This window comes from Staurois parvus, unplaced genomic scaffold (genome assembly GCF_062004578.1).
Source record: "Staurois parvus isolate SC_StPar_1 unplaced genomic scaffold, SC_StPar_1.0 ptg000457l, whole genome shotgun sequence".
NCBI lineage: Eukaryota > Metazoa > Chordata > Amphibia > Anura > Ranidae > Staurois > Staurois parvus.
The window spans coordinates 1,597,755-1,616,600 of record NW_028318253.1 but is presented as its reverse complement, the minus strand read 5'-3'; the positions used below and the strand labels follow the sequence as shown (position 1 = coordinate 1,616,600).

The following is an 18,846-nucleotide window of genomic DNA, read 5'->3' as shown; positions in this document are numbered from 1 at the left end:
CCATCAGAGTCCCCCTTACATCAGCATCCCCATCAGAGTCCCTCTTTACATCAGGGTCCCTGTCAGAGCACCCCTTTTACATCAGGGTCCCCATCCGAGTGCCCCTTCACATCAGAGTCCCCATCCGAGTGCCCCCTTTACATCAGAGTTTCCACCAGAGTCTCCCTTTACATCAGGGTCCCCATCAGAGTGCACCCTTTACATCGGGCCCCAATCAGAGTCCTCCCCTTACATCAGAGATCTCATTACAGTCTCCCCTTATATCAGGTTCTCTATCACAGTCCCCTTTGCATCAGAATACTCATCACAGCCCCCCTTACATCAGCATCTCCATCAGTCTCCCCTTACATCAGCATCACCAACAGAGCCCCCCCTACATCAGCGTCCCCATCAGAGTCTCCCCTTACATCAGAGTTTCCATCAGAGCCCCACCTTTACACCAAGATCCCCATCATAGTACCCCCTTACAGAGTCTGGATGCAGGTGGGGGGAAATTAAAGCAAAGGCCACTGGCAGCCTCGGCTGACATTACTCCTCAACCTGTGCACACTGAGGATATACCACTGACCCTAACTTTGGGCCTGATAAAATCTTGTAGCGGGCCGTAGTTTGAAGACCCTGCCTATTAAATTACAAATCTTCACTTTTTGAATTTAGAGCCACTTTAATGAGTATGATGAACGCAGCGCTTGTCAATGCGCCAAAACACACAAGTATGAATGAGACCTTCTTGGGCAGTAAAAAATTGAACTGTACAGCCAAAAAAGAAAAAAAAACAGTTAATATTTTATAAAGTGATTAGTTACAAAACAGATCTGGTCCTACGAGGAATTCCGGCCAATTAGCCTCTTCTTCATTATCATTAAAGCCATGATCACTGCTTTGTCAGGCTGCCCCGATCAGCTGAGCTCGACTTTAAAGGGAATTTTAAAGAGTAGTAGAACCATTCATTTTCCAGCACACTACTGTCTCACCCTGAACTTAATGAAGACCATATTCAAACACAAGGGTATTGATTTGCAGGTCTTTAATGGAGTCATCACGCTGTGAGTGACAGCGCTCGGTTCTAGTACAGTAGTTACTGGCTGGCGGTGTATAATCTTGGTGGGTGTACGCGCTGTTGTGACACATGTATTTGTGTTTTATGCAGATTTGGGTTCTGCCTGACAAGCAGAAGAGAATGGGCTTTGAACGCTTGCCCAAAAACGGGATGGAAAGGAATTACTGTGCATTCTCAGTTAAAGCTGAACTCTGGGCACAAACATTTATTTTAAATATATTCTTCAAAAGCCACAAACAATATAAACCCACTTTGTGTGCACCAAATGCATTTGCAAAACCACCTATTATCTTGTAAAAGAGCTGCAACATTATCACTGGGTTGTACATAGCCTGAGCAGAGCTGTGGGAGGGGCCCAGCAGGCTCCACCCAATGAAGGTTGCCTACAGAGAACTACAGGATGGGGCGGAGACAAGACCTATTACCCTGCACAAGGAGAGAGAACAGCAGTGATTGGTCTTTATTAGAATTCATAGATTAAAGTATATAACTACTGGGACTTTAAATGAAGTGCGTCACCTACAAATAACATAAATGGTACACATGATTACAATTTTATTCCACGTATACTGATTTCATCACAATAAAATCCAATTAAGAATAGTATTGGGTTGAATGTAATATATCAATATAACCAATATTGCACTAGTCACTCAGCCCTAATATTCTTGAATAAAATGTACAGTCCAGACATACTGCATCTAAGAACTCTCGACACGTTTTGTGGATCCCAGTCCACTTCCTCAGGAGTGGCTGCAAAGTACATATAAAGAAACTAAAGGGTAAACATGGCAGCACTAAGGGGTGAGGGTCCTCAGGGAGCTGTGGCAGACTGAGGGCAGACTGAATGCAGATCCATAGTACAGCCCCTAGTAGTATCCGCAGAAAATACCAGAATTATCCTGCTAGTCTTACGTGCTGTAGCTGTGATCCCTGTTGTAACAACCTATGTTCACCCCAAAAGAAAAGACAAGACTATGTACTTGGATACAGTTAACTGTAACCAATGTGAACATACCTGGATATTATTTGTATATTTCTTGTTCTATAGATGCATTACAATCCCCTGAGGAAGCAATTTCAGTCACGAAACATGTAGGGCATATTCGTGAAAGGTGGAACCCCCTACAGTTGGAGACAAAGACTCGAGCCCTTTAAACTTTCAAAAGACTACCTGCCAAAGTTGTGGCCTATGGATGTAAAGCTTTTCGGATTACCTTGATGGTTCCCAACAAAACCTTAGAGTGGACAGCACTGAATACCTTCAAACTTGCCTCCAATAAAAAGACCCCAGTATCCGTCAGGTGTTGATATCCAGCCAAGCAACGACCAGTCCTATAATTGTGAATAATAGAGGCAACTGGGTATCTGGGGAAAAGGGGTCAGCGTACACAGCCGCCCATTCCCTTCTCTCTGCCCGTCCGGTTCAACATGGGGCGCAATGGCAGCCACAACACATAGATGGTGAATGGGGAGACAGCGTCACATCTGGTGCTCCCGATGATCATATTGAAAGTTCAAAGGGCTCGAGTCTTTGTATATTTGGTAGTCAATATCTTAGTGAGGTAAATCTATATTGTGCAGTATGCTTTTTTACTAGGTATATGCCTTAATCTCCCTGTTAATGATTAGAGGCCTTATGTGGTGATGTATGGCGGTTGTATGAAGTACTTCCACTGCTTTGGAGTTAGTGTGACATTTTTATGTAACCCCTGAAGCCACATCTGGTGACATCCTGTTTTGGTAGGTATGGAAACACCACCATATTTTATTTTTCCTACTTATGAGCCCATTGGGGATCTCTTGGTTAATGGCTGTATTCCCTGTTTAGACTTTACTCTATGGGACCCTACCTAGGGATCTGTTTAGATGAATGAAGCACTGGGATTGGTGTATATCCATTGTGATCATTTAGAGGATTCTTGAAAGTTAATATCGACATACTCTGAGCTTGGTGGGTAACCAATATAGTTCTTTTTGGTGTTGTTGTTGTATTTTGAATATAGGGCTCCCTATTAGTGGCCACAGTATTATTATTATATTTTCTGTGTTTAGGCTTGTTGCTGCTATCCTCTGTGCCAACTGGCTGGGTCTATCCTCCTTGCATCTTTCCCGATTCCACTGGGGTCTGCCATATAGGACATGCATCTTTCTACGTGTATTCTTTTATATACTCCTCTTTTATGAGTATGTATAAGTAGCCCATGTTATTTGAATGGCCTGCTTGTTTATGTTTCCATGTGGAGTTTAACCATACTTTTTTTCTTAGACCATTTTCTCCTTCCTGATGAAGGCCTGTTAAGAGCCGAAACGCGTTGAGGTTTCAAGGTCTCAAATCCATCTGAAAATTTCTCAACAGATGGCACGTAATTGACATCTATGTAGTCATAATTCAGTGCAAACTGGTCTATTACACATGTTCAGTATAACTTGTAAGCTTGTCTAAAAAATGTACTTTTTATCTTAATGGTGTTGTTTGGTACCTAGAGAGTCCCACCCTTTTCTTCCTTTTTTCTTTAAGTATTGTTTTTAAAGTATTTGTTAATAAATATATAATTTTATTATAACAACGGTGTAAAGTGTATGTGCCTAAAAAGTTCATACTTCATATACTTAAAATATCTGACTCTTGATTTTGAGATGTGGCACCTAACATCCCTTTTTGTAACCACGGTGCCACCTTGTGGTGGCAATACTATAAAATATTCTTGCGCAGGTGATATAGCGACCATGCGCAAAGACAGGGAAGGTTTAGGCCTTTCCTGGTAGTAGCCTTTTCACATGCATGGGAAACCCTTCGTGTGCAGATGCCTAGAGAGCCCAGCCGTGCACAGAGGTACTGCAGGGCTCTTTCCTGAGTCATGCGGCACATCAGCATACACAGAGAGGGGAGGGAAAAATCCTTGCCTTGCAGTCCTTGACTATTCTTTCTGAGACAATGCACATCTATGAGTCCTTTTTTTGTTTTTACAAAATTGTCCGACCCCGCCCTTCCCGTATGCAGGTCATTTGCCTAGGTGTATGACTTGCACTGTGTTCCCTTTGCCCCCTGGGAAATACACATCACAAAACCCAGTAGGCATAGCCTTTCATTCAAGGAGGAGGAGGCAGGTCTATCAGCGTGTTATTAGGAGCCACGCCAGCTAAACTTGGAAGAGTCGGCAACCTATCGATGACATCACAGCAAGACATGGTGGCGCAGGACAGAGAGCTGCCAAAAGAGAAGATGATCTCAGTTGGACATTGCAGGATCACCTTAGACTGTACGCCCCTTGAGGGTTAGGGACTGATGTGAATGTACAATATATATATATATATATATATAAAGCGCTGCGTAAATTGACAGAGCTAATAAGTACCTGAAATAAATAAAATAAATCCACTGGGTGGGTGAGTGTTTAAATGTGCTGAACACACCACCATGTAAGCAGGGGTTTAAAAAAAATGGAGGGGGGGGTGAAAATCTGCTTAACGCTAGGTTCACACTTTTTCAGGCTTGTGGACTGTTGTGCCTACATTTACATTTTAAAAACCACAGTGGCCGGGAAATCACATGGTGCTTTTGCACCATGCGATTACCCTGCTGTTCCTGCACCTGGAAACCCGTTGCGGTTTTAGGTCCATGGGGGTGCCATTAAGAGTGAATGGCATCCCTGCGCGTTTTTAAAGAGCAGCACATTTTGGGTGTGAGTGGTTGTGGGTGCAGGAATTGCTGCAATTCCCGAAACCACATACGATAGTGTGAACCTAGCCTTAACGACAATGCCCTCCCTGTATCTGATCCATTATCTGAACAACTGGTAAGCAAGAAGGTTGAGTGCAGCTGAGTCAAACGCAGCGCTCGCTCTAACCTCCTTCTATTTTCTGTCTGTAGAGTGCCTCTGTCCATTATTATTATTATATTATTTTACAGGATTTATATAGCGCCAACAGTTTGCTCAGAGCTTTACAATATAACGGGAGACAATACAGTAACAATACAGTTCAATACAAGAGGGATTTGAGGGCCCTGCTCCTTGGAGCTTACAATCTAGGAGGGAGGGGCTAGTGGTACAAAAGGTAGTAACTGTGGGGGATGGACTGATAGGAAGAGTAGAAGATTCCAGTATTAGCTGAGGGCCGGATAGGCTTCCCTGAAGAGATCACCTAAAAGTGAGCAGAGTAGGCGATAGTCTGATAAATTGGGGCAGAGAGTTCCAGAGGACGGGGGAAGCTCTGGAGAAGTCCTGGAGATGAGCATGGGAGGAGGAGACAAGGGAGCTAGAGAGTAGGAGGTCTTGTGAGGAGCGGAGAGTACAGTTTGGGTGATATTTAGAGACAAGAGCGGTGATGTAATTTGGGGCAGAGTTATAAATGGCTTTATACGTTATTGTTAATGTTTTGAATTTTATCCGTTGGGCAATGGGAAGCCAGTGGAGGGATTGGCAGAGAGGGGTGGCTGATACAGAACGGTTAGTAAGGTCGATGAGTCTGGCAGCAGCATTCATGATAGACTGAAGAGGGGATAGCCTGCGATGAGGTAGGCCAATGAGGAGGGAGTTACAATAGTCAAGGCGAGATATAACAAGGAAGTGAATACGCTGCTTAGTGGTTTCCGAGGTTAGGAACGGGCGTATCTTGGAGATGTTGCGGATGTGAAGTCTACAAGATTTGGACAGTGATTGGAATTGGGACTGAAAGGACAGATGGGAGTCTAGGATTACACCTAGCACCCTGGCATGAGGGGAGGGACTGATGATTGTGTTATTGATCTTGATGGAGAAGCCAGAGGAGGGGGCACGGGCTGGAGGGAATAGTATGAGCTCAGTTTTGGAAAGATTGAGTTTGAGGAAGTGGAGTGACATCCATGCCGATATGTCACTTAGTGGGTTAGTAATGCGAGTGGAGACTGAAGGGGTGAGGTGAGGGGTAGAGGTGTCCATAAGCTTCTATTTGCATTAAATGGGTTTGGCATTAAAATATAAGGAAATGTAAAATCTGCTTGAAACAGGACATAGGGAAGTTAACTGCAGGTCAAACTCACCTGTCATGGAATTCTGAATGATCTCAGAAGTATCTCAAACTGATACCATCAACACAAGTTCAAAGATGGTCAACAGTGGCCTAACATTGCTTAGAATGATTCCCTGTACTGGGGGGATGCTAAAGTGATCCTAGCATACATGTTAAATAATGTAGATATAAGTATAACACTTTTACGTATTTATTATCACTTGGACTACACCTTCATCTGTTTTTTGTTTTTTCTCTCCATTTGAGACCCCTTGAAAACTAACTACGGGATCAGAAATAGTGCGTCTCATTTTCTGTGCAAAGCAGAGAACTCTGTAAAAGCGAACACCAGCTGTACTGCTAGAAACAATTGACATTACGATGGCCATTACAACTACTGAACAATCATCCTCTCCTCGACTTTCCTCCTAATCCCCGCTCTGCAGCACTGCCGAAAAAGGTACGGATCATTTTATTTTCCATAACATTTTTTTTTTCCATCACGTACGTTCCAATTATAGAAGTTGTTTGTGCGAGCAGGAAGCGAGCCGGTAATGATGCCGCCTCCCATTTAGTAAAATAACATTTGCTTAGTGGAGGCTGTGTGATCTGGATATTGACAAGCGGCAGACAGCTGTGAAAATTTCCACGAGAATGTTAATGTAGCAGCAAAAATTCCTCACCGTTTCCCATTCGCTGTAATTAGACTTCACTCCTAGTGCTGGCGGCCCGGTGCCGCGGCTTCCGAGAACCTGTTTGATGTGAGGACATAAGGCGTGTAAGTATCCGCATAAATCTTTTATACAATCGCCAGCAGAACTGCATGAAATCAGCATTCTGCTTATATAAAGAGCCTCTATTGGGAATTGTATGGATATTTAAGAGCCGCTATAAACGCAAGCTTGTTGCATTTAGGGGGATATTTTTAATTTGATGTTTTACGGAAAAGCAAAAAAATGCACCAACTCATAACATTACAATAGTCTAGGCACTTTGCCGGAAAACTATGTTGCAGTCTGTGCAGGGAAAACTATGTACTACAGGCCTGGATCTATAAAGGCCACTTTACGCCAGCTTGGTCTCCTGTACATGGTTAAACGCATGCTAGTTCATTAGGGCAGTCCATTAATTGGAATAAGCTACCCAATGCACCAATATTCATGCATGCGCCATACATTCATTGGCAAGGTGCATTGAGATGCCACTGTGAATTGTTACATATATTGCTGCGTTGCAGTGCCATTCAGTCACTGCTGTATTCTGTAATTGGTGGAGGTCAAGAGGGAGATACCAGTGGGAGCTGTGGGGTGTTATGGTGCTCCATCCAAGGCATGGAATCTCATGACCAGTTGGCTTTACCAGAGCTCCTGATGGTGGAGATGGGCCGGAAGCCCATGCCTGGTTTTCTTTTATGCAAAATAGCAGCAGGTCATGGCCCCTAGAATCGCTCCATCAAAGGGTTGCTGGAATAGAGGTGGTAGACAAGAGAGTAGTCGGGTCAAGGCAGAGGTCATGGCAGGCAGCAGACAGACAGTAGTCAAGTCCAGGCAGAGGTCACTATCAGGCAAGTTAGTAGTCAAGTCAAGGCAGACGTTGTGGTCGGCAGCAGAAAAGAGAGTAGTCAGGTCCAAGCAGAGGTTGTGGTAGGTGTCAGACAAGGACGTGGCAGGTATCAGATAAGAAAGTAGTAAGGTCAGGTCCAGGTAGAGGTTGTCTCAGGCATCAGACAAGCGAGTAGTCAGGTCCAGGCAAAGGTCAGGGCAGGCAACAAGCAAGAAAGTAGCCAGATCTAGGCAGAGGTTATGGCAGAGAGTGGTCAGGTCCAGCAAAGGTCATGGCAGGCAGCAGACAAGACAGTAGCCAAGTCAAGCAAGCAAAAGAGTTGTCAGGTCTGGGCAGGAGGTCATGGCAGGTGGCAAATGAGACCAGTCAGGTCCAGACAGAGGCAGACAACAAGCAAGGAAGCAGTTAGATCTACGCAGAGGTCATGGTAAGCAGCCAATAAGAGTAGTCAGGTCCAGACAGAGATTGAGGCAGGCAACAGAGTAATCAGGTTTAGGCAGAAGTCATGTCAGGCAGCAAACGAGAGTAGTCAGGTACGGGTAGGAGGTCATGGCAGGCGGCAAATGAGAGCTGTCAGGTCCAGGCAGACGTCATAGCAGGCAACAAGCAAGAAAACAGTTAAACTACACAGAGGTCATGGTAGGCAGCCAATAAGGGTAGTCAGGTCCACACAGAGGTTGAGGCAGGCAACAGAGTGATCATGTCCGGACAGAGGTTTTGGCAGATGGCAGACAAAAGAATAGTCAGGTCCAGGCAGAGCTCATGGCCGGCAGCAAGAGAGTAGTCAGGTTCAGGAAAAGGTTATGGCAGAACGCAGACAAGAGAGTATTCAGGTCCAGTAAAAGAAACTGACAAACTTCTTGCATGCTGGTAACCACAAATGAAGTCTTGCAGCTTGTGAAGGCTATAACCACCGCTGTTCAGTAAACCATGAGACATATGTGAATAGAACAGTAGCTGATACTGAGCGCTACTGGTATAGAGCCAAATTAATAGTGACCAGTAAAGTATTAAAAATTAGCAAGGATGATGACAATATTATCCAGAGTAAAAAAGAAGGATTTTATTATCTACTTGAAAGGAGTTAAACCATTGTTCATACTCAAATGTCCAATGTAAACGATGGAAAAAATGGGTGGTACAGCCCAAACGTGTGAATGTGGTCAATAAAATTGGCTTACTGCTGAAGAAACAGGTACATCTGGACCAGGGTGGAGAACGCCGTGGAGAGGAATACTGTGGGCTGCTCTGCTGGAAGATAGGTCGCCAACTGTGAGAAGGTACCACTCACAGAACAGGATGCTGACTCTGATGTCCTCGGGGATCGCACACCGGAAGTGACGTCAGTGAAGCACAGAAACCGGCAGATGGACACTGATGGATGGGCAGAGAAGCCAGAGTGTCCGGGGTGGACCACAACAAGGCTTGGTTGCTAGGATGACGCGTTTCTCACAGATACGTGCTTTATCAAAGTCATTAAGTAACCAGGGAGGACTGAGGTTATAAAGGAGACAATGGGGCAATACTATGGTAAGGCAAATTAGTAGTTAAAAGGACCTACCCTCAATATGAATCAAGCCCATTTGTAAGCAAATTTTATAAACCTTCAACAACATACTATAAATAAGTATCCGACTATTAATAAAATATTTCTAAGTAAACAACAAGATATTAAAAACTAATTGGAATGTCATTATTTCAAAAATAAAATATGCATATAATTCTGTAAACAAACTGTTCAGAGACATAAGAATGATTGATTATACCCAATTAGAGAATTCTATATATTAACAAGTTGTACATACACTGAAACATATCCAATAGCTTATATTATGCAGTGTCCTTCAGGGTCCTCGTTCAACCCATCTGCTGTCATGGTGCCTACTTTAAATATCCAATCTATATAGAAGGGCAAATCTTTCATTGACAGTTAAAGCTCTATCGTCAATACATTCTATCGCTAAAACTTCCATTTTCTTGAAATCTTTGTTATGGTATTGGAGAAAATGATGAGGGGCACTAGCTGTCACCATCCGGCTTGGCGGGACAACATTCCAAGTGGCCAGTTTCTCCGTTTAAGAAGCAATTGCTCGAGGACTGAAGATTATCTTAACCTCTTCGCGCCAGCACCTCCGATAAGAGTTCCAGAGGCTGGGAGGCGAGGCGGGGTTTTAGGGTCATGTGACCGCCGTGATTTGCCGTCATGGCGGTCACATGATCGGAAAAGGTCCCGATCGAAAGGGAAGCTTTTCGGGAGTCACGGACAGATGTGCTGGAAGTGCGCAGGGCGCACGCTCTCAGCACATATGTATTTTCTAATTGCAAGCAAATATGCAGATGCTCGGCGTCAAGGCCCAGATGCCAAGAGGCCGCATATTTGTGTGCAATCGGCGTCAAGGGGTTAAACAGGGTGAAACGTTGGCAAAAAAATTTATTGAAAAAGGGCTACCCGGCGAGTTTAGTTTCTGAAGCCAGTACTAAACATCTATCCATCTCCCCCAGAAAGAACCGGTCCTCCACCAACAACTCTAATTCAGTTAGGTTCATCACTACCTTTAACAACAAATTTAGAGCCATCAGAGGTATTAATCGTAAACATTGGAATATCTTAAAATTGGATCCTAAACTAGACGCAGATCCTACAGTTACTTTTACACATGCTCATATTTTAACCGCATCCCCACCGCCTTATAACAGAAATACTGCTACAGGGAGGCAGGAGTGTGCAAAATCATGTATATATATGTGATTTTGCATAGGGAGGCGCATGCCCTACCCGTGCCGCCATTCACTGGCACAGCTGTCAATCACCGTGACCTGGCCGGTAATTACTTGCCGGCGCCCGGTGATTTCCGAAATCACCGACAAGGAGGAGAACTGTTTTGTTTACTAACAGTCCTCCTCCCTGTCAGCTTGGGCACACTGCACTGGATGGCTGTGCTGTGCATTACAGTGAAACACACACACGCCGCCCCCTAGTAAAACACTCCCAGCACACAGTTAACCCTTTGATTGCCCCTCATGTTAACCCCTTCCTGCCCAGTGCCATTAGTACAGTGTCAGTGCTTTTTTTTAGCACTGATCACTGTATTGGTGTCACTGGGGATGTCAGTGACACCAAGTCAGTTCTCCCCAGTGTCAGAATGTCCTCCGCAATCCCGCTTTAAGTCACTGATCGCCGTCATTACTAGTAAAATTATTTTTTAAAAATCCCAGTATATATACCGCCATTTTTAAACGCTATAATGTTCACGTAAACCAATTCATTTACACGTATTGGGATTTTTTTTTAGCAAAGACATGTCGCAGAATACATTTTAGCTTAAATTTATGATGAAATTTGATTTTTTAAATTTTTTTGCTGGACATGTTTAACCATTTGCCGCCCACCCTATGGCCGAATGGCGGGCGGCAAATGTCATCAGCGTTCCGGGTGGACGCCATATGGCGTCCTCCCGCACATGCACAGATTGCGCTCCTGCAGATCTGTCACCGGCCGTGTACCTCGGACACGGCCGATGACAGATCTGAGTATCAGCCCCCGTTGCCGGTATCATGTGACCTGCTGTGACCAATCACAGCAGGTCACGTGACAGTTGTATACAATGGATGGCATCATTCATGCCATCCATCGTATACTACTGCCTAGCTGTGAATGGTCACAGCTAATCACATGCACATGTCATGTGATTAGCTGTGGCCAAATCACAGCTAAGCACAAAAAAAAAAAAGAATCGATGTCATTCAGGTAACTGCTTGCTTATAGCAAAGTAATACTGAGCACTTCCCCAAAGTAGTACAATGTTACTATGGTAACATTGTACTACTTTGGTCATAGTGAAATATGAAAAAAAAATCTAAAAAAAAAGAAAACAAATTTAATAAAAAAAAAATATATATATATTTTTTTTTTTTCATACTGTCACCAGTCAGTGTCCCTGATCACCACCATGTCAAATATATGATGACGCTGTATTGCACTGGTGACAATATGTAAAAAAAAAATAGTGAAACTAATTGTTTTATTTTTTTCATTTTCCGAAAAATTATGACAAAAAAAATACAACTTCAAAAAACTCGCCATTCCTCTTATGAAGTACGTCGGACTGTCTACTCTGCAAAAAGGGGTCATTTGGGGGATATCTGTACTGTTCTGACATTCTGGGACCTCAAGAAATTAGATTGGCTGTCAGTACTTCAGGATTGATCAATATTCAGATATATCCCATAGTTTGTGAACTCTATAACTTTCCTACAAACTAAAAAATACATCCTAATTTGGGTTATTTTCACCAAAGACATGTAGCAGAATACATCTCGGCCTAAATTTATGAAGAACAATTATTTATTTGCAAACTTTTATAACAGAAACAAAGAAAAACTTTTTTTTTTTCAAAATGTTTGGTCTTTTTTTGTTAATTTAGCAAAAAATAAAAACCCCAGCGGTGACTAAATACCACCAAAAGAAAGCTCTAGTTGTGTGAAGAAAATGATAAAATTTTAGTTTGGGTACAATGTTGTATGACCGCGCAATTGTCATTCAAAGTGTGAGAGCACTGAAACCTGAAAACTGGCCTGGGCAAGAAGGTGTAAAATTGCCCGATATTGAATTGGTTAATAGCAAAAAGTCAAAAATTGTATTCTTTTCCTCAAAATTGTCGGATTTTTTTTTGCATAGCACAAAAAATAAAACCCGCACAGCCAGTCAAATAACACCGAAAGAAAACTCAATTCGTGGGAAAAAAAAGGATGTAAATTTCATTTGGGTGCAGTGTTGCATGACCGCGTAATCATCAGTTAAAATAACGCAGCACCGTAATGCAAAAAATGGCCTGGTCAGGAAGGGGGGTAAATCCTCAGGAGGGCAAGTGGTTAAAGAAGATTCTTGCTCCAAGTAAAGTAACATCTTCCAAAGAACGACGCTTATCCTCAGATATCCGATCATTTTTCAGTAATAGAACAGGCATTTTTCAATGCTGGAAGAGGGGATGTCTAACATGCCAATCCATTCCCCATGGATGTTCTAGATTTTCAGACATCAAAGGAAATTAATTTATCAAACAACTTATTACTTATTCCTTGAAATATGTCATTTATGTCCTCCATTGTCCTTGTAAACTGTTATATGTTGGTCACACTAAACGTATGCTATGTAAACAGGTCGGCCTGCATCCCCGACTCATTATGGAATTAGAGAAAATGACGAGGAACACTATCTTGGTCGTCACCTTCCATAGTGTTGCTCGTCATTTTCTCTAATACCATAAGAAAGATTTCAAGAAAAATGGAAGTATTAGTGATAGAATGTATTGACGATAGAGCTTTAACTGTCAATGAAAGATTTTCCCTTCTATTAGAAGGGAAACCTTTTGGATATTTAAATTATACACCATGACAACAGATGGGTTGAATGAGGACCCTGAAGGACACTGCATAATATAAGTCATTGTATATGTTTCAGTGTATGTATAACTTGTTAATATATAGAATTCTCTAATTGGGTATAATCAATCATTCTTATGTCTTTGACCAGTTTGTTTACAGAATTATATGCAAATGTTACTTCTGAAATGATGACACACCAATTCATTTTTAAATATCTTGTTGTTTATTTTTTTGTTGTGATAAAAAATATTCTATTTATAGTCGGATACTTATTTATATTATGTTGGTGAAGGTTTATAAAATTTGCCTACAAATGGGCTTGATTCATAATGAGGGTAGGTCCCTTTAAATGCTACTTTGCCTTGCCATAGTACCGCCCCATTGTCTCCTTTATAACCTCAGTCCTCCCTGGTTGCTTAATGACTCTGACAAAGCACGTATCTGTGAGAAACGCGTCGTTCTAGCAACCAAGCCTTGTTGTGGTCCGCCCCAGGCTCTCTGGCTTCTCTGTCCATTCATCAGTATCCATCTGCCAGTTTCTGCGTTTCATTGACATCACTTCCGGCGTGCGAGTTCCGGGGACATCATCATTAGGAGTCAGCATCCTGTTCTGTGAGTGGTACCTTCTCACAGTTGGCCACCTATCTTCCAGCAGAGCAGCCCACAGGATTCCTCTCCACGGCGTTCTCCACCCTGGTCCAGATGTACCTGTTTCTTCAGCAGTAAGCCAATTTTATTGACCACATTCACACATTTGGGCTATACCACCCATTTTATTCCTTTGTTTACATTGGGCATATGACTATGAACAATGGTTTTAATTCCTTTCAAGTGGATAATAAAAGCCTTCAGGTCCAGGCAGAGGTTTTAGCAGGCAACAGGCATGAGTGTAGTCAGGTCCATGCAGAATTCATGGCAAGCTTCACAGAAGAGACTAGTTATGTACAAGCAAAGATTGTGGCAGGTGGCAGACAACAGAGTAGTCAGGTCCAGTTAGAGGTCATGGCAGGCCTTACAGAAAAGAGTAGTCAGGTCCAGTTAGAGGTCATGGCAGGCCTTACAGAAGAGAGTAGTCAGGTCCAGTTAGAGGTCATGGCAGGCCTTACAGAAGAGAGTAGTCAGGTCCAGTTAGAGGCCATGGCAGACCTTACAGAAGAGAGTAGTCAGGTCCAGTTAGAGGCCATGGCAGACCTTACAGAAAAGAGTAGTCAGGTCCAGTTAGAGGCCATGGCAGACCTTACAGAAAAGAGTAGTCAGGTCCAGTTAGAGGTCATGGCAGGCCTTACAGAAGAAAGTAGTCAGGTCCATTTAGAGGCCATGGCAGGCCTTACAGAAGAGAGTAGTCAGGTCCAATTAGAGGTCATGGCAGGCCTTACAGAAGAGAGTAGTCAGGTCCAGTTAGAGGCCATGGCAGGCCTTACAGAAGAGAGTAGTCAGGTCCAGTTAGAGGTCATGGCAGGCCTTACAGAAGAGAGTAGTCCGATCCAGTTAGAGGTCATGGCAGGCCTTACAGAAGAGAGTAGTCAGGTCCAGTTAGAGGCCATGGCAGACCTTACAGAAAAGAGTAGTCACGTCCAGTTAGAGGTCATGGCAGGCCTTACAGAAGAGAGTAGTCTGGTCCAGTTAGAGGCCATGGCAGGGTTTACAGAAGAGAGTAGTCAGGTCCAGTTAGAGGTCATGGCAGGCCTTACAGAAGAGAGTAGTCAGGTCCAGTTAGAGGCCATGGCAGGGCTTACAGAAGAGAGTAGTCAGGTCCAGTTAGAGGTCATGGCAGGCCTTATAGAAGAGAGTAGTCAGGTCCAGTTAGAGGCCATGGCAGGGCTTACAGAAGAGAGTAGTCAGGTCAAGTTAGAGGTCATGGCAGGCCTTACAGAAGAGAGTAGTCAGGTACAGGCAATGATTGTGGCAGGCGGCTGGCAGGAGAGTATTCAGGTGAGAGCAGAGGTTTAGGCTGGCAGCAAGTGAGAGTACAACAGTCAGGTCTGACAACTGGCAAGCAAACAGGAAAGTCAATCCAGCTCAGCATCTGGCAGGTAAGGATTATAGCGCATTTGCCCTCAGGTAGCCGGTGATAAGATACAGCACAAGCACTTCAAGGGTTGTTGCTCAAAGTGGAACTTCACTCCCTCAATCACCATTGACTATTTTTAATCCTTATGCAACTAGCATTAGGAAATAGGAAAGTATATCATATTTATTTGTTTTAAACTTTTTTACATATCTTCAGTTACTTCCTGGCTTCCATGTGTACGGAAATTATGTCTTACATCCCAGGAGTCTTCAGCAGAGAAAGGAGGGTTCTCAGCTCAGTTATTGCCTGAGCTAACAGCAGATGGATTCCAGGAAGTAAATGCTGTACGAATCATCTGCCCTTACTCAAGATAGCCACTCCCAGAAATACTAGGTGGTGTTTTTCAAAATGAAATCTCAGCAAAATAAACCATGGAGACATGGATGGATGGGCGAGTTTGCTTTGAATATTAACAATGAATTAAATAGTATTTTTGGTTTGTGGAGCTCAGATACAATTTAGTTCCACTTTAAATACACTTCTGGGTAGAGGACATACTCAGCGTTGTTACTAAGAACTCTGGAGGCAGCAGAGGTCCTACGAATCCAGGAATTTCCATAGGGATCCTGTGAGGAATCCTGGAAGACCTGGCGGGAATCCATTACTCTCAGTACTGTAAGAGGTGGGCACAGGAGATTGACACTCCTGGAAGTGTCTGGACCCGATCTTTTTCTGCTGCAGTTTCACTTTCACTCCCAACCCTGTTACTGGACAGTGAAGGAAGAAGCAGCATACTGATGGACTCGTCTCTTTGTCACTCTGATCTATAATCCTATCATGAGGGACACATGCCTTGTACTGCAACACACCCGATTGGCTCCTTGTGCTGCTTCTCCTTCCCCCAGCCTGAGTTCTGTATTACAGACCGTGCAGTAAACTGTATGTATAAAATATCTGTAACGGATACAGCATCGCACCAACTCATGTTACACAGGGACTAAAAGTGGTGCATGTGGTTTATTCAACATTGCATTGAAAAACAACGCATGTTAGTAGGCTACTACATGTTGAGTTTCCTAGCAAAACACATCCATTGGCAAAATGCCAAGAGGTGCCGTTCAAAATGATTGTATGGCTGCACATTACAGCAATGGGATAGTATGAATGGGCCCTTGTTGTCAGCTGGTGTCAATACTTTGAGTCAATGACCTGAAACAAGCATGCAGCCAGTGAAGTCAGATCCCTGGATATGTATTTGTTTCAGGTTAGTAACTAAGGAGCCAATTTATACTGTAAAGCAGATATCACTCAGTTATACTCTGCAGTGTTAACCAATCCTGCAGCCTGCATTTTGCAGCCCATTCATAAAATGCAGGTCACATGAATGGACTCTCCCACTGTTATTTATTAATGGGCGGGCCTTTATTTCCTTAGAGGTATCACTTTGGCCTTGATACAAATATGCCACTAGTTTTTAGGGGCTCATTCAGATGGACATATTTCCCTTGGCAGTACATCCTCCATAAAATCTTCTCAGTACACATAAGGCTTGTGCAACATTTACATGTGTACAGCATAGCTGATCTCATTGGCCAACGTGTAATCAGCGGCAACTGAGCAGCTGCTCATACACTATTGATCTTTACATGGGTCATTCATGCTGAGACAGCATGGGCACAGAATGACCAACCAAGATTATTCTGTGCATGCACCGCTACCCCCCTGCGTCCTAGCAACCAAGGATGCTAGGCCTGCATCCCTAGCAACCAGGAACATTAGGCCTGCATCCCAGCAAGCAGGAACATTAGGCCTGCATCCCAGCAAGCAGGAACATTAGGTCTGCATCCCAGCAAGCAGGAACATTAGGCCTGCATCCCAGCAAGCAGGAACATTAGGCCTGCATCCCAGCAAGCAGGAACATTAGGCCTGCATCCCAGCAAGCAAGGACACTAGGCAGCATTTACTTGCATTTTGATGCATGGGGTATTAAAGGAGAAGTACAGCCAAAGCTTGTTTGGCTATATTTCTCCTGTGGATCACAGGAGTGCAGATCATTCTTCACTCCTGTGACCCAGTTTTAGCCAACAGTTGGCTAAAGCTAAAAACCACTGTCAGCTGATGTCACTTAGCAGCTCCAAATTGAGAAAAGATCGCAACTATATGGTTGGGATTCACCCAGAAGCCTGAATCAGCACCTCTGCCTCTCAGTGATCCACCAAGAGCCGGAGCCAACCCCTCCGGCCCCTTCTACTTACCCAGTGCTCCAGTGGGCACTGGAGGGGCAGAGCAGACAGCAATGACTGATAGTCACCGCTTTCTGCTCATAGCGGCAGGGAGAACTGAGCAATCAGTGGTGTCTGATCGCTCAGTTCTCAGCCTTAGAGCCGACAGGAGACAGATGCAGCATTGAATTGATGCTGCGTCCACCTAGGTAAGTATAAATTAAAAAAAAAATCCATACTTCTCTTTTAAAGAGCCCTTGGTCAATGGCCATATTTAACCCACTTCCTGTGAGTGCAGGGTGTCCTAGACCTACCCCTGGGGGTTGGAGAACCAGCATAGAACCCTTTAATCACAGTACACAGACAACTGCACTGGCGGCACGGTCTGCTCCCTTTCTTAGCAACCAGGGACCAGGCATTAAGCCTGCACCCTAATACCAAGGACGCTAGACAGTAGGGTCCATCTTGTTCCCTAGCAACCAAGTAATTACGCCTGCATCCTTGTACCAGGGATGCTAGAAAGTATGGTCCTCCTCCTTCCCTAGCAACCTGGGACATTAGGCCTGCATCCTACTAGCCAAGGATGCTAGGTAGCAAAGTTCAACTCCTTCCTTACACACCTGGGACATTAGACCATCATCCTAGTACCAATGAAGCTAGGCATCAGGATCCGCCTTCTTCCCTAGCAACCAGGGACATTAATCCTGCATCCTAGTACCAAGAGGCATCAGGGTCTGCCTGCTTTGCTAGCAACCAGGGACATTAGTCCTGCATCCTAGTACTAAGAGGCATCAGGGTCTGCCTTCTTCACTAGCAACCAGGGACATTAGGCCTGCATCCTAGTAACCAAGGATGCTAGGTATCAGGGTTGAGGTTGACCTCCTTCTTAGCAACCCGGGACATTAGTTCTGCATCCTAATACCAAGAGGCATCAGGGTCTGCCTGCTCCCCTAGCAACCAGGGACATTAGTCCTGCATCCTAGTACCAAGAGGCATCAGGGTCTGCCTGCTCCCCTAGCAACCAGGGACATTAGTCCTGCATCCTAGTACCAAGAGGCATCAGGGTCTACCTCCTTCCCTAGCAACCAGGGACATTAGGCCTGCATCCTAGTAACCAAGGATGCTAGGTAGCAGAGTTGAGGTTGACCTCCTTCTTAGCAACCCGGGACATTAGTTCTGCATCCTACTACCAAGAGACATCAGGGTCTGCCTGCTCCCCTAGCAACCCAGGACATTAGTCCTGCATTCTAGTACCAAGAGGCATCAGGGTCTGCCTCCTTCCCTAGCAACCAAGGATATTAGGCCTGCATCCTAGTAACCAAGGATGCTAGGTAGCAGGGTTGAGGTTGACTTCCTTCTTAGCAACCTGGGACATTAGTCCTGCACCCTAGTACTAAGAGGCATCAGGGTCTGCCTGCTCCCCTAGCAACCAGGGACATTAGTCCTACATCCTAGTACCAAGAGGCATCAGGGTCTGCCTGCTCCCCTAGCAACCAAGGACATTAGTTCTCCATCCTAGTACTAAGAGTCATCAGGGTCTGCCTCCTTCCCTAGCAACCAGAGACATTAGGGCTGCATCCTAGTAACCAAGGATGCTAGGTAGCAGGGTTGAA

General features: G+C 44.2%; 2 protein-coding genes across 4 annotated transcripts in view; one reads left to right on the top strand and one right to left on the bottom strand.

The window, feature by feature from the left end:
• Positions 1 to 18,846, bottom strand: part of LOC149452888 (uncharacterized) — a 42,682-nt gene that overhangs the window by 20,898 nt on the left and 2,938 nt on the right. For 2 of the 3 annotated variants that reach the window (XM_089688877.1, XM_089688876.1), the window contains exon 2: positions 6,736 to 6,804. The exons of the other annotated variant lie outside the window; for it this stretch is intronic. The gene's annotated coding sequence lies outside the window, so the exon portion shown is untranslated. The remainder of the gene's footprint in view (positions 1 to 6,735; positions 6,805 to 18,846) is intronic. 3 annotated transcript variants of the gene reach the window in all.
• Positions 6,611 to 18,846, top strand: part of LOC149452886 (interferon-inducible GTPase 5-like) — a 72,662-nt gene continuing 60,426 nt past the window's right edge. The window contains exon 1 of the mRNA XM_089688874.1: positions 6,611 to 6,830. The gene's annotated coding sequence lies outside the window, so the exon portion shown is untranslated. The remainder of the gene's footprint in view (positions 6,831 to 18,846) is intronic.